This window comes from Symphalangus syndactylus, chromosome 4 (genome assembly GCF_028878055.3).
Source record: "Symphalangus syndactylus isolate Jambi chromosome 4, NHGRI_mSymSyn1-v2.1_pri, whole genome shotgun sequence".
Lineage (NCBI taxonomy): Eukaryota > Metazoa > Chordata > Mammalia > Primates > Hylobatidae > Symphalangus > Symphalangus syndactylus.
This window is the reverse complement of record NC_072426.2, coordinates 132,389,581-132,404,732: the sequence shown is the minus strand read 5'-3', so window position 1 is coordinate 132,404,732 and position 15,152 is coordinate 132,389,581. Positions and strand designations below refer to the sequence as shown.

General features: G+C 39.2%; 1 protein-coding gene, 1 long non-coding RNA gene and 1 pseudogene across 3 annotated transcripts in view; 1 reads left to right on the top strand and 2 right to left on the bottom strand.

Annotated features, from left to right (window-relative positions):
- LOC134736513 (uncharacterized) overlaps positions 1-9,259 on the bottom strand; it is a 56,566-nt gene extending 47,307 nt beyond the window's left edge. Inside the window, exon 1 of the long non-coding RNA XR_010120586.1 lies at positions 9,242-9,259. This is a non-coding gene — a long non-coding RNA (uncharacterized lncRNA). The remainder of the gene's footprint in view (positions 1-9,241) is intronic.
- SPMIP2 (sperm microtubule inner protein 2) overlaps positions 1-15,152 on the top strand; it is a 143,968-nt gene that overhangs the window by 26,158 nt on the left and 102,658 nt on the right. The window lies entirely within an intron of this gene.
- On the bottom strand, positions 1,102-1,922 carry LOC129481186 (proteasome activator complex subunit 2-like; annotated as a pseudogene).

Below are 15,152 nucleotides of genomic sequence, written 5' to 3'. Positions count from 1 at the left end.
TGTCTAATGCAATGTTTCTCAAATGCACTTCATTCATGGTTTTACTTAATGCTTCTTGAGTCCTGGCTACATAACCACAGCAATATTTTTTTCAATTATAATGTGTTAAAAGAGCTTAACAGGAATGGAATTCATGAAATGAAGTGTATTCTTGGATTAAAAAGACAATGCAATATTGTTTTATTTACTAATTAAGAATAGTGAACATCTGATCCACTTTATAAATGTGTATTAAAATTATAACATGAAAATGAACATAATGATCATTAAATATATGTACAACACTAGTTCATCATCATCTAACATTTACCAGCTGCTTAAAATGGGCACTGTCATAATTCTTTACATGAGTTATCTCAATTTTTTTTTTCTTTTGAGACGGAGTCTTGTTCTGTCGCCCAGGCTGGAGTGCAGTGGCACGATCTTGGTTCACTGCAACCTCTGCCTCCCGGGTTCAAGCGATTCTCCTGCCTTAGCCTCCTGAGTTGCTAGGATTATAGGCTGTGCCACCACACGTGACCAATTTTTGCATTTTTAGTAGAGTTGAGGTTTCACCATATTGGTCAGGCTGGTCTCAAACCCCTGACCTCAGGTGATCCACCCGCCTTGGCCTCCCAAAGTGCTGGGATTACAGGCATGAGCCACCATGCCTGACCGAATTATCTCAATTCTTACAAAAGTCTGTGATGTAGATATGTTATCCCCCACCTTACAGATAAAATCTGAGTCACAGTAACAGGTATATGAAACTGAGGTATCGATATGTATATGAAAGAGGCTGGCATGTATCAGATGATCTCATAGGTAATGTCCTGGAAACCTCACATGTATGATTTCTTTTTAAAAATTTTGTACTGTATCTACTTATTTATTTTAGAGACAGTTCTCAGTATGTTGCCCAGGCTGGACTTGAGCTCCTAGTCTCAAGAAATCCTCCCACCCCAGCCTCAAGAAATCCTCCCACCCCAGCCTCCCAAGTAGCTGGGACTACAGGCGCATGCCATTGTGTCAGGTGAAATATACCATTTCTTAAAGACACTTTGCTGATAACTACATTGTTATTATGTAATTACCATATTCTTTTTTTTCCCCACACAACATATAGGTCATTTATTTTCCTTCTAGTCCTGGGTTCAGTGCATAGATGGCTTCTCTTCACCCTTTGGGTTGACAATTTTCTCCGGGTTGCTGCTGCTGATGTGATAAACCTCAGCGTAGAAGGCTCTGAAGTCCAGCACCATGGCCCTGAGCTCCCCATAGGCTGCCTCATCTCACTGGTGCACCAAGACCTGGTAGTCCATTACATGAGTCTCCTTAGAGGCCTTGGCCACAGCATCCTGACATTCTGAGAAGTACTTGGAAATGGTTGTCTGGAAAGCTTCCACTTTGCTCTTGATGGCATTCACCCTCTCCAGCACCTTCTCCTGGATTGCTACTCCAAAATCATTTCCAACTTCAATCTTGAGGATCAGGTGCTGGATCCATGTGATCACCAGAATGCATTTCTCTTTGAGACTCCAGACTTCTGGTTTAACCAGGACAAGCAGGAACAGGACCTTCTCATTCCCAGGGAGAAATCCACACTTAGGGACTTCTTTCATCTCCTGCTTATCTGTTTCCATCTCATCATCCTTGGGTGGAGGGCCTGGGATGAGATGTCCAGTGGGGCCCGGAGTGAAGTCAGGTCAGCCACACTGAGGGAGCACTCTTGCGAGAGCTAATTCAGGTATATGATTTTCTGTGGCAAGAATCTGTAGAGGAATTCCTCAGTCTCCTGGAAAAGATTCTGCCGGAAATCTCCACCTGTTTGCAGGCCTCCCCTCTCAGGTGCACCCCACACGGCTTGGCCATATGCTGCTTCAGTCACTAGATCTCTGGCCTCCTAATTACCATATTCTTAAATATATTTTAAATACATTTTAGAAGAAAATACTGCCGGCATCAAAACTTTCACAGAACAATATTAGAACAACACTGGCATTCTAGGGAAAACAATGTTAAACATTGGCTTAATGGTGTGAAACTGTAATAACTTGACCAATCCTAACCCTTCTCTTTTGAGCTTTGCCTCTCAAAGGGAGGAACTTCAGCCCTCGTTTGTGGTGGGTGGACATTATCAATGCTTGCCAATTTGACTCCCTGATTTCTATGCTTCCCTGAGGTTGTCCTACCTGTGTCTGACATGTTTTAAATTTATATATTATTAGTAAGCTATTGGCAATCTATGATTGCTCTGACTTTAAAACCTCTGTCTTTAAGTTTCTTTTGTATCTCTTTGATACAACCAGGATGCATCCTGGGGATTTCTATCTGTCACCACTTAGTATCATCTTCAATTCAGCTTTTTCATGTTCAGCATTTTGTTCAAAGCCGTAATATGACCAAAAATGAGTATTAGGTTGAATGAAAACCTTGGAAACTTGGCTGTCAGCATGTACAACATATCCTGTAGGGAGTGTAATCTCACTTTAAAAGGGATCCAACTGTGAGCAATTAGCTATAGAAAGCTGGGGGCAGGTTTCAGGGATGAGTAACAAGATGAACTTTACATTGCATTGGCAGGGTGTGGTACATTTTCCCACAGGTTAAAGCCACTAGCTTTTCATCTTGAGTAAACATGGTTGCTTAAAATGGTTTCACTTTGGACTTCTGAATGACCCTTCTATACTGCTTCTGTCTGACTCTTCAGCCAGTTATGTACACTAAAAACCTCTCCCTCTCTAACAAATATTGCAACAAGCTTTCCAAATCTTAATGAGCCACAATTATAATTATCCACTAGCTTTAAGTATTGTAGAATTTCACAAGTTTCTAAACTTCAGACCAACACCGTTCAACAGAAACATAATTCGAGCCACATACATAATTGAACATTTTCTAGCAGCCACATTAAAAAATTAAAAGAAGGTCAGGTGCGGTGGCTCACGCCTGTAATCCCAGCCTTTGGGAGGCCAAGGCAGGTGGATCACTTGAAGTCAGAAGTTCAAGACCAGCCTGGCCAACATGGCGAAACTCTGTCTCTACTAAAAATACAAAAATCAGCTGGGCGTGGTGGTGCACACCCACAGTCCCAGCTACTCGGGAGACTAAGGCAAGAGAATCACTCGAACCCGGGAAATGGAGGTTACAGTGAGCAGAGATTGCACCACTGCCCTCCAGCCTGGGCAACAGAGTGAAACTCTCTCTTAAAAAAAAAATTAAAACAGGTAAAAATAATAATATATTTTGTTTAATCCAATAAATCCAAAGTTATTTCAATATGAAATCAATATTGAAAGTTATTAACAAAATGTTTACATTTTTTCTTTTCTACTAAGTACATGAAATCTGGGTGTGTACTTTTGACTTATAGCACTTCTCAGTTTGGGCTAGCCACAATAACACATGTGGCTAGTGGCTGCTCCATCGGAAAGTATAGCTGTAGACTTGTTAAAACTCAGATTAATATTATCTTGGAACACCCATATATCCAAACACCCTAGTTGATGGTTTTTTGTTGTTGTTGTTATTGTTTTGTTTTGAGATGGAGTTTCGCTCTTGTTGCCCAGGCTGCAGTGCAATGGCGTGATCTCGGCTCACTGCAACTTCTGCCTCCCAGGGTTAAGCAATTATCCTGCCCCAGCCTCCTGAGTAGCTGGGATTACAGACGCCCACCACCACGCCCGGCTAATTTTTATATTTTTAGTAGAGATGGGGTTTCACCATGTTGGCCAGGCTGGTTGATTTTTTTTTTTTTTTTTTTTTTTTTTGAGACAGAGTCTCAGTCTGTCACCCAGGCTGGAGTGTAATGGCACGATCTCGGCTCACTGCAACCTCCGCCTCCTGGGTTCAAGGGATTCTCCTGCCTCAGCCTCTTGAGCAGCTGGGATTACAGGCTTGTGCCACCATGCCCGGCTAATTTTTGTATTTTTAGTAAAGATGGGGTTTCACCATGTTGGTCAGGCTGATCTTGAACTCCTGACCTTGTGATCCGCTCGCCTCGGCCTCCCAAAGTGCTGGGATTACAGGCGTGAGCCACCGTGTCTGGCCAATGGTTTTTTAAAACTAAGTTTCTGGAAGGAGGTATTAATTAAACAGCCTGGGCAACAAGAACAAAACTCCATCTCAAAAAAAAAAAAAAAAAAACAAAACCACTCTTGACCTGGTAGTTTTAATACCAGGTCATATAATTAATAGGATGAATAATAATGAATTAATTATGGTAAAAAAACAGCTTGACACTTACTGTGTATTAATAAAAGTGAGTAAATTTATTGAAATTGTGACCCAGTGCAAAAATAGAACAACCATGTTAGATGCCAGAATTCCCATTATTATTTATAATCAGGTAGAGTCTACCCAGGCTAGGAATCTAGGAACTCATAGAGTGGCTCTTGATTATTTTAACATTTAACAAAAAACTAATGAATACATCATGCCTGTAATCCCAGCACTTTGGGAGGCCAAGGCAGGCGGATTACCTGAAGTCAGGAGTTCGAGACAAGCCTGGCCAACATGGCAAAACCCCGTCTCTACTAAAAATACAAAAATTAGTAGGGCATGGTGGCATGGGCCTGTAATCACAGCTACTCAGGAGGCTGACAAAGGAGAATTGCTTGAACCTGGGAGGCGGAGGTTGTAGTGAGCTGAGATTGCACCACTGCACTCCAGCCTGGGCAACAGAGTGAGAATCCATCTCAAAAAAAAAAAAAAAAAAAAAAAGAAAGAACACAGAGTAGCTTCAGACAATCTCTAGTTCCTCTTCAAAATGGACTCAGCTTGGCCTGGGCAACATGGCAAAACCCTGTCTCTACCAAAAATACAATAAAAAATTAGCCGGGTGTGTTGGCACACAGCTGTGGTCCCACCTACTTGGGAGGCAGAGGTGGAAGGATCACTTGAGCCCGGGAGGTAGAGGTTGCAGTGATCCAAGATTGCGCCACTGTGCTGCAGCCTGGGTAACAGCGAGACCCCAACTCAAAAAATAAAACAAAACAACAACAAAAAAACCCAAAATGGACTCAGCTGGTGACGACTCGTCAAAAGTCTGTGAATCAGTCTAAGTTCCTTTTCTGTGTCCAACATTTTCTTATCTGGTCTAGGTTAGAATGTTCTTGTCCCCATCAGCATTCACAGAGCATTCTTATTTTTGCCTTTTAAGTCCTGGGGAATGGTAGTTTGAGCTACCATTCTGACCCTGTTAGCTGAATGGTTAGCATTTCTAGTAGCTGTGTTCTCTTTAAAGAGGAGTATTTTGCTGTCTCCCTTGATAATTGGAAGGAGATTTTAAGCCCTCTTTTGTGGAATAAAAAATGTCTTTCTTTTTTAGAGTGAAATGAAATCTGATCTCTTTCATCTCTTTGGCACCATGACACTTCCTGTGTAAAATCATTAAACATTTCTCACAAGGGTAGTTCAGGTCATTGAATTTAATTATCTGAGGCACCGTACTGTACAGCCTACAATAGCATTAGCATAGTAGAAGATACAGACATGAGGGAAGGTGATGGAAATAACAGAAGTGGTTAGAAGGTACATAGTATGGGTGATAATAGCTATCATCAGGCATCTATTATGTGGCCGGTATAGGACTAGACATGCCTCACATATGCTACATACAATACCTTACTTAATTCTTACAAAAAATATATGAGGTTGTTAGATGTGGTTTTATTTTTCAGATAAAGAAACTGAGCCTGAGAGATGGTATTTTGAAAAAGGTTATGAGCCTGTTATGAAATAGGGTTCAGCTGGACTATGGCCCATTCTCTTTTCTACACATCATGCTGTCTCCCAATAAAGCAAAACAAATGAAAAAGGAAATGATGTGCTGTAAACCAATTGTGAACCACAAGAAACATTGAATGAAAGGTCACAGGGTGAATTACACAGAAAGTGGTATAAACTTGGCAGGGAGAAATAAAATGTTTTATCATTTCCCTGTATAGCACAGAGGGGAGGAAAAAATGAAAGGAACGGCAAAAACAATGGTTTCCTGAGGTGATCATAAATGTGCTTCCACAGAAAATGACGTTTTAGAGGAACAGTGGAAATTGAAGAAGCAGGAAGGACTGAATATATGGAAGTGATAGACAAGAATGATTAGGAGACCAGAGAGAGAGAAAAAAGTAATTCAGGTAGCCATCATAGCACTGCCTTTCAAACTTTTCTGACTGCAGTCCACAGTAAGAAATATATTTCACATAGGGACCCAGTTAACAACACTGCGTGTGTGTGTGTATGTGTGTGTGTGTGTGTGTGTGTGTGTGTGTGTGTTTAGTGATATGTATCATTAAAACAAAGATGCAAAAGCAATTTAGTGAAAAGCGATAGTCTTTTACAAATGGTGCCAAAATGACTGGATATCCATATACAAAAACAATTGAACTTCATATCTCTTCTTATATACAAAAGTGGACTTGAAATGGGACATGGACCTATATGTATAAACCTAAAACTATAAAACTTCTAAAAGAAAACATAGGAGAAAAACTTTGTGATCTTAGATTAGACAAAGATTATTTAGGCTGGGCACAGTAGCTCATGCTTGAGGCCAGGAGTTGAGACCGACCTGGGCAACATAATGAGATCCTATTTCTACAAAAAATAATTTTTTTAACAAAATAATTTGTAGATATAACACCTATGGTATGATCCATTAAAGAATAAATTAATAAAGTAAACTTTATCAAAATTAAAAACTTCACAAGACACTTTAAAAAATGAAACTATGAGCACAGATTAGAAGAAAATATTTGCAAGGTACATATCTGATAAAGGACTTGTATTCAGAGCATATAAAATACCTTTGGTCTAATATCCAGCATCTATAAGGAACAGAAACAAATTTACAAGAAAAAAACAAACAACCCCATTAAAAAGTGGGCAAGTGATAAGGATACTTTTCTAAAGAAGACATACATGTGACCAAGAAGCATATGAAAAAAAGCTCAGTATCACTGATCATTAGAGAAATGCAAATCAAAACCACAAAAACACCAGTCAGAATGGCTATTATTAAAAAGTCAAAAAATAACAGATGCTGGCAAGTTTGCAGAGCAAAGGGAACACTTGTTGGAGTGTAAATTAGTTCAACCATTGTGGAAAGCAGGGTGGCACTTCCTCAAAGAGCTAAAAACAGAACTGCCATTTGATGCAGCAATCCCATTACTGAGTATAAAACCAGTGGAATATAAATTAGTATATTATAAAGACACGTGCACACAAATGTTCATTGCAGCACTACTCACAATAGCAAAGACATTGAATCAACCTAAATGCTCATTAATGATAGATTGAATAAAGAAAACATGGTACATATACAACATTGAATACTATGCAGCCATAAGAAAGAGTGAGGTCATGTCTTTTGTGGGAACATGGATGGAACTGGAGGCCATTAGCCTTAGCAAACTAATGCAGGAATAGAAAACCAAATACTGCATCTTCTCACTTATAAGTGGGAGCTAAATGATGACAACTCACAGACACAAAGAAGAGGACAATACTCTCTACTTGAGGGTAGAGGATGGGAGGAGGGAGAGGAGCAGAAAAAGTAACTATTGGGTACTAGGCTTAGTACCTGGGTGACAAGATAATCTGTACAACAAACCCCCATGACATGAGTTTACCTATATAACAAAGTTGAACATGTACCCCCAAACCCAAAATAAAATTTTTTAAAAAGCTCAACTCTCTCAATAAGAAGACGAGGCAATTAAGAAATGGGCAAAAGATTTGAACACTTCACTAAAGAAAATATATGGATAGCAAATAAGCAAAAGATCCTCTATATGATTAGTCATTAGAGATTGCAAATGAAAACTGCAATGAGATATCACTGCATACCTATTAGAATGTACCAATTAAGAAGACCAAGTGTTGGCAAAGATGTGGAGAAAATAGAACTCTCATACACTGCTAGTGGGAATGTAAAAATGACACAACTACTGTTGAAGCAATTTGGAAGTTCCTTTACAAATTAATACATCTACCATATGATCCAGCCATTCCACTTCTAGTTTTTTTACCCAAGATGAATGAAAAGAAATGTCCGTAAAAAGATTTATATACAAATGTTCATAGCAGCTTTATACAGCCCCAAATTGAAAAGAACCCCAAAGTCCATCAACAGGTAAATGTTACATATCTGTACAATAGAATATTACTCAGCAATAAAAAGGAATAAACTATTGTTACATGTTATAATTCGGATGATCTCAAAATAATTATGCTTAGTGTAGGGAGCCAGATAAGCCAGGCACGGTGGCTCACACCTGTAGTCCCAGCACTTTGAGTTGGGTGGATCACTTGAGGTCAGGAGTTTGAGACCAGCTTGGCCAACATGGTGAAACCCTATCTCTACTAAAAATACAAAAACTAGCCAGGCATGGTGGCGTGTGCCTGTAATCTCAACTACTAGGGAGGCTGAGGCAGGAGAATACTTGAATCCAGGAGGCAGAGGTTGCAGTGAGCGGAGATTGCGCCACTGCACTCCAGCCTGGGCAACAGAGCAAGACTCCCTCTCAAAAAAAAAAAAAAAAAAAAGAAGAAGAAGCCAGACAAAAGAGAGTGCATACTGTATGATTCGATGTCATTTAGATCAAATTCTAGAAATCGCAAACTAATCTATAGTAACAGAAAGCAGAAAAGTGATTGCCTGGGTATGGGAAAAATGACAGATAAGTTCTTGATCCTAACCGTAGTGAGAATCCATGGATAGAGCTGTTTGATTTCGCAAATAAAAACATAGAGTGGCCAGTTAAATTTGAATTTCAGATGAATAAATTTTTTTAGTATGAATATGTACCATGCAAATGTTTGGGACATACTTATACTAAAAATTATTCATTGTTTATCTGAAATCCAAATTTAACTGGGCATTTTGTACTTTAAATCTGACAACCCTGTTCACGTGTGTACATATATGTAAAAATGTACAGATGTATGCTTCAAATATGTGTAATTTACTGTATGTCAATTACAACTCAATAAAGCTGGTTTAAAAAAAAAAAAGAAAGAAATTGAAGTTAACCAAGGAAGATGAAATGACTTTCCCAAGTTCTCTATGCCAGTGGCAGCAAGGTCAAAACCAAAATCTTAATTGCCATTTTTCCCTGTTCAAGTGCTCTTTCTGTTATACCAAGTAGGTTCTAAAAAAAAATGTTTATTTACAGGGATGGAAAAATAAATCCTCAAAGTAAGAATATTCAGGTAAAGAAATTTAATTTGTAAATCTTTACTGTCATGTGGCTTTACTCACCTAATATTTCACCTGTTTATAAATCCATTTTACAAGCTAAGTCCTGCAGCATAGTGAAATCCATTTCTGGAATGAATAAGGAGTCACTTTATTTCAGTCTTCTCAACGATCAGGAAGCACAGCCAGTTCCCTGGGTGTCTTAAGTAGAGAAGGGCAAAGGTTTTACAAAGAGGTACCAAAAAATGTAAAGATTATCTATGTGTTGATTACAGCTTACTTGCTTTACACAATTAAATATTTCTCAATAATCCAGATAGCAGGTTTACATGTTTTTCTTACAGCATACTTTTAGGTATTTTCTCTTTATTATATATTTACAAGGTTGAGAAATACCACTTACTGATCTAAATTGCCCTGGCCTAAATTGAAGTCACTTACTGCCATCTAGAAATAGACAAGCCCTTCCTAATGTACTGTTTATCTAGGGAATTGCCACATTTCATCCAGGCTAAATGTGTCATTTTCATAAATCACATTTAACTTGTCTATAATTGTGATACTCTTTGCTATCAATGCCTACATTTAAAGTGGTAAATTTCTTTTCTCTTTTTGAAGCAAAGCTACTATTAAGTCAATGGTTTTTTTTTGTTGTTTTTTTTTTTTGTTTTTTTTGTTTTTTGTTTTTTTTGAGATAGGGTCTCACTCTGTCTCCCAGCTAGAGTGCAGTGGCACGATCTTGGCTCACTGCAGCCTCAACCTCCTGACCTCCTGGGCTCAAGCAATCCTCCAGCCTCAGCCCCTCAAGTAGCTGGGACTACAGGTGTGTGCCACCATGCACAGTTAATTTTTAAAATTTTTTTGCAGAGACAGGGTCTCACTGTGTTTCTCAGGCTGGTCCTGAACTCCTGGACTCAAGTGATCCTCCTGTCTTGGCCTTCCAAAGTAGTCATGAGCCACCACGCCTGGCCTCAATGGTACATACGTTTTACAACCCATATTATTATACAGTGGAGGATTGAGAGCACTATTTCCACCCAGTCCAATGTTGGTTGTGCACTGTGGATTACATCATAATTACCATCATTACTCAGAGCAATAAAAGAGCAATGCATACCTCTCAGCTCTTTCCAATGTGGGTAAAACCGGCGTGATTCTTACCTAATGTTATTTCCAATCTGTCTGTATAATTTAGTGTCTTCCCTACTTTTCTATTTTTTATTGCTCTGGCAAATCTATTTTATATTCACATCTTCTCACTGGTCATTTATACAACTCTAATAATAAGAAAACCAATTAACACAAAGGCAGAAATGATATGGGGCCAAATTGACACTGGCAATGTAGAGTCAAGCAAGACTCTCCATTGGGACCTGTTATTGTACAAATAAAAAGTACGTTCTTTTATGAATCTACAAAATAGTCCATTTAAATGAAATACTTATTTTTGCAGTTATGTAATCAATTAATTAAGTCTAATAAATAGAAAAGCTTCATTCATATCTAAAATATGCAAGAAGGAGGTGTAAGATAAAAGACAAATATGAAAACCACTGTAGATCAGGATTTAGTAAACCATGGCTCATGTGCCAAATCTGGCTTGCCACCTTTTTTTATACAGCTAAAAGTGGGCTTTCACTTTGTAAGTGGTTGAAAAAAATTAAAAGAAAAATATTTACCAACCCATAAAAACTATATAAAATTCTAATTTCAGTGCCCATAAATTCTGTTTTATTACAGCACAGCCACACTTACTGGTTTACTTATTGTCTACTGCAGTGACAGGGTTGAGGAGTTGTGACAGAGATTGTATGTACGACCTGCAAGCCTAAAACATTTACTATCTGGCCTTTAAAAAAAAAGATATGCTGACCTCTGCTCTAGATCAAAGAGTTTGATTATGGAGGCCAGGCACAGTGGCTCATGTCAGTAATCCCAGCACTTTGGGAGGCCGATCTGGGAGGATCACTTGAGGCCAGGGGTTTGACACCAGCCTGGGCAACATAGTAAGACCCTCATATCTACCAAAAAAATTAAAAAATTAGCCAAGTGTTGAGGCCCATGCCTGTAATCACAGCTACTTAGGAGGCTGAGGTGGGAGAATTATTTGGGCCCAGGAGTTCAAGGTTGCAGTGAGTCAGGATTGTGCCACTGCACTCCAGCCAGGGCAACAGAGTGAGACCCTGTCTCTAAACAATAACAACAACAACTAAAGAGCTTGAATATGGAAGAACACCAATAATTGCCTTCTCCCTTGCCTTTTGTGAGGATAGTTTCTGACTGAGCCCCTGGCTTGCCTCCATTTCTTTGCATTGCTTTAGTATAAACCCATATCCTTGGCTGGGCACGGTAGCTCACACCTGTAATCCCACCACTTTTGAGGCGGGCAGATCACCTGAGGTCAGGAGTTTGAGACCAGCCTGACCAACACAGTGAAACCCTATCTCTATTAAAATTACAAAATTAGCTGGGTGTGGTGGCGCATGCCTGTAATCCCAGCTACTTCGGAGGCTGGGGCAGGAGAATCGCTGGAGCCCAGGAGGCAGAGGTTGCAGTGAGCTGAGATTGTGCCATTGGACTCCAGCCTGGGCAACAAGAGCGAAGCTTCATCTCAAAAAAAAAAAAAAAAAAAAAAGCCATATTCACAAGTATGATAGTACAAACACCAAACTAATGATGATTTAGCTAGCAACAAAGACCAAAGAGGAGAAGAGAAGTAACTTCAAATAATTTCATGTGGTCTTAAATTGCACAGCAGCAGTAAAAAGTTGCATTGTATCTGTGTGTTTGTGTGTGTGTGTTTTCTCTGAGGAATGTTTTCCTTTTTGCTTTGTAGCTGACTACCCAGAGGCCAGCACACTCTTCTCCCTTTCCAGAGAGCCTCCATTTTATTTGGGTGTCTACCCTGACCTCACATGACTCAGGATTAAATTCTGAATCATCTAAGCTAGTCATCGAAATTCCAGTTCCCTTGCCAGCGCTTGGTTTTAGGAAGAGACGAATGACTCAATCCTGGTGAATAAAATGAGAGAGGAATTTATCTGAGGTTTTCTAGGAAGGGCTTCCCCGCTGATTAAACATACACACACCCTCTTGAACATCATTGTATCTGCCTATGATAACTGAAACCGTGACAGCCTCCTTGGGACCTCAAAGGGAACTTGCCTGAGGTAAGGGGAGGATGCAGTGCATACAGATGGAAAAGCCTGTGATTCCGAAGACATCATTGAGCTACTGAAGAAAGCAACCCTGGATTCCTCCTGCCTCAGAAGATCTTATTATGGGACATAATTTTTCTTTATTTTTTAATCAATTTTGCAATGGATTTCCCATTACTTGCAGCACTCAAATGGATTTTTATTAGTCCTATATATACAAATCTTACTAATTTTTTTCATGAAATATCTAGAGCCTATCTATGTGAATGGTGAGAGTTTCTTATAATAAAATTGACTATATCATGCACATTTATGCTAGGAAAATTCAAGCCAAAATAAAGAAAATGTAATTTATTTGTTATCTACTTAGATTTTCTTTTCAGGAGAGATGGATATGTGGAGAGTCACCTGGTTGCAGAATTTCGTCAAGATGGGTCAGTTTTACTTTTCAACTAAAAGTCCAAGGATGTTTACATAATTTTTGATTCTGCCTTCTTTCTCTACTAGACAGGAAAACTATGGAATTTTACATTTTTGATTACATCAGCAAATTTAATGAGCAAGCAGTCATTCTTTCAGCAAATATTACTAAGCATTTGCTTGGTGCATTGCACTGTCCAGAATGCTAAAGAGGTTCCAAAGCAAATGAGACATAGTGCGAGTCTCTAATGGGGATGAATAAGGGGTTAACTGTGAAGCAAAGAGACAAGACACATATGAAACAGCTAGGAAACCTCAACATACAAATAAACAGGTCAAATTGTACTTTAAAGTTACAGTGAATAATAATGTCTGCCATGAAGGATAGAAAATGTTTTCTCTTTTTTTTTTTTTTTTTTTTTTGAGACGGAGTCTCACTCTGTTGCCAGGCTGGAGTGCGGTGGCACAATCTCAGCTCACTTCAACCTCCATCTCCTGGGTTCAAGCGATTCTCCTGCCTCAGCCTCCCGAGTAGCTGGGACTACAGGCACATGCCACCACGCCCAGCTAATTTTTGTATTTTTAGTAGAGACAGGGTTTCACCATGTTGGCCAGGATGGTCTCGATCTGTTGACCTCGTGATCTGCCTGCCTTGGCCTCCCAAAGTGCTGGGATTACAGGCGTGAGCCACCACGTCTGGCTCAGAAAATGTTTTCTAAAGGAGGTGAGCATGGTCTTTAGATTGTATGGGAGACCAGAAAAACAGAGACCACATCATAATGACCTTTGTTCACACTGAGCCAGGATTGGGCACGTGGTAAGGTGCCAAACATATTATTTAAGCCATCAGTTAAGCGGTGCATAAGTGTCAGGTGAATTCTCTAATTCTTTGTGACTGAATTCCAATTTATAATTTGAGACATAATTATATCAGTTACCTAATTGACACAATAATCCCACGAGTTTATTATTGGAAGCAGTTTGATTAGTAACCACTGCCCCTGCTTTCAGGTTGTCCACAGGAAAGTTTGACTACAAAAAACAAAAAGAATAATAACAAAGTCCAGGCACGGGGCTCATGCCTGAAATCCCAGCACTTTGGGTGTCCAGAGTAGGAGGATCACTTGAGGCCAGGAATTCAAGATCAGCCTGGGCAACACAGCAAGACCCTGTCTTTATTAAAAAGAAAAATGAAAAAACTGAGAAAGTTTATCATTTAAGAATAGAACTAAGGTATGTAGCAAGGATGCTTTTGCCTGCTGTTTATTTGGCTCATTCAGAAATTTGACAAACTGAGCCTTTCAGTTCTTTCAATGGTTAGACCCATTGCGTCATCGTACCAACAGAATTGAAATGCAGCATTTAAAAATTTCCCAGGCCATGAGTCCATTCTGTGGTAAATGTCGGGACTGGAGAGCCTTATTCACATTAGCAGTTGTAGTAATCAATCTCTAGCAGTATCTCCTTTTTTCTTCCCCCTATGTGCACATGTCAGAGTGCCCATTAGAGTTCATTTCATAGGTTCGAATCCCACCACCGCTCTCTGACCTTTACCTTGGCTTGATTCCCCTGACAAGCCCAGCTGTTCTGCACTGCACATCTTCAAGGGGGCAAATTATGCCTCTAGTGTCAACAGATTATCAAATATACTTATTGAAACACTCCTTTCTACGGTCCACTTGATTCCTTTTGATTTATTTCTTTGGTGGGTTTCCATCTGGTCGCTGAAATGGAGGATTGACCTCATGAGGCAATATTATAAAATGAAATAATGTAACTGTGAGCTCTCGTCCTTCTACCTCTAAGTATTAAAAAGAAATGTCGTGAAAAGCATTTCTTTGTCTGACCTTACACTTAAATATCTTAACATAAATCCCAGAATAGGAGGGTCTTAAGGCAGTTCTGGAAATTAAGTTGCTCGTTGGAAATTTAAAGAAGTGCTTGCCTCTCACCCAATATGACTTTATATATCTTCAGTCTTATAATGGAACTCTTTAATTCATGTATTCAATCAACAATTCACTTACTTATTCAACATCCATTTCTTTTGTGGATCTCCTACATTCAAAGCACAGTGCTGGCCATTAAGAATTAACAGAGATAAATAAGATACAACTCTTCTCCTCCAAGAGCTTACAAATGAGGAAGAGCCAGTAAATTTGATATAGAAAAGAAGAAGTGAAATTCAATGAAGCTATTATCTACATTGTGCTGAGTGTTTAATTTTGACTTGAAGGGATTAGATATGTTCTCCATAGAAGGAAGCATTTACAATAAGCCTTGCAGTGTTTGGTTTAACAATGAGAAAAGGTTAAAGAAGGTATTATGGTCAGATTAGGAAGACCACTATTCTGCAATCCTGAGAAATCTGAATGGATACAAATTCCCAAGCGCTG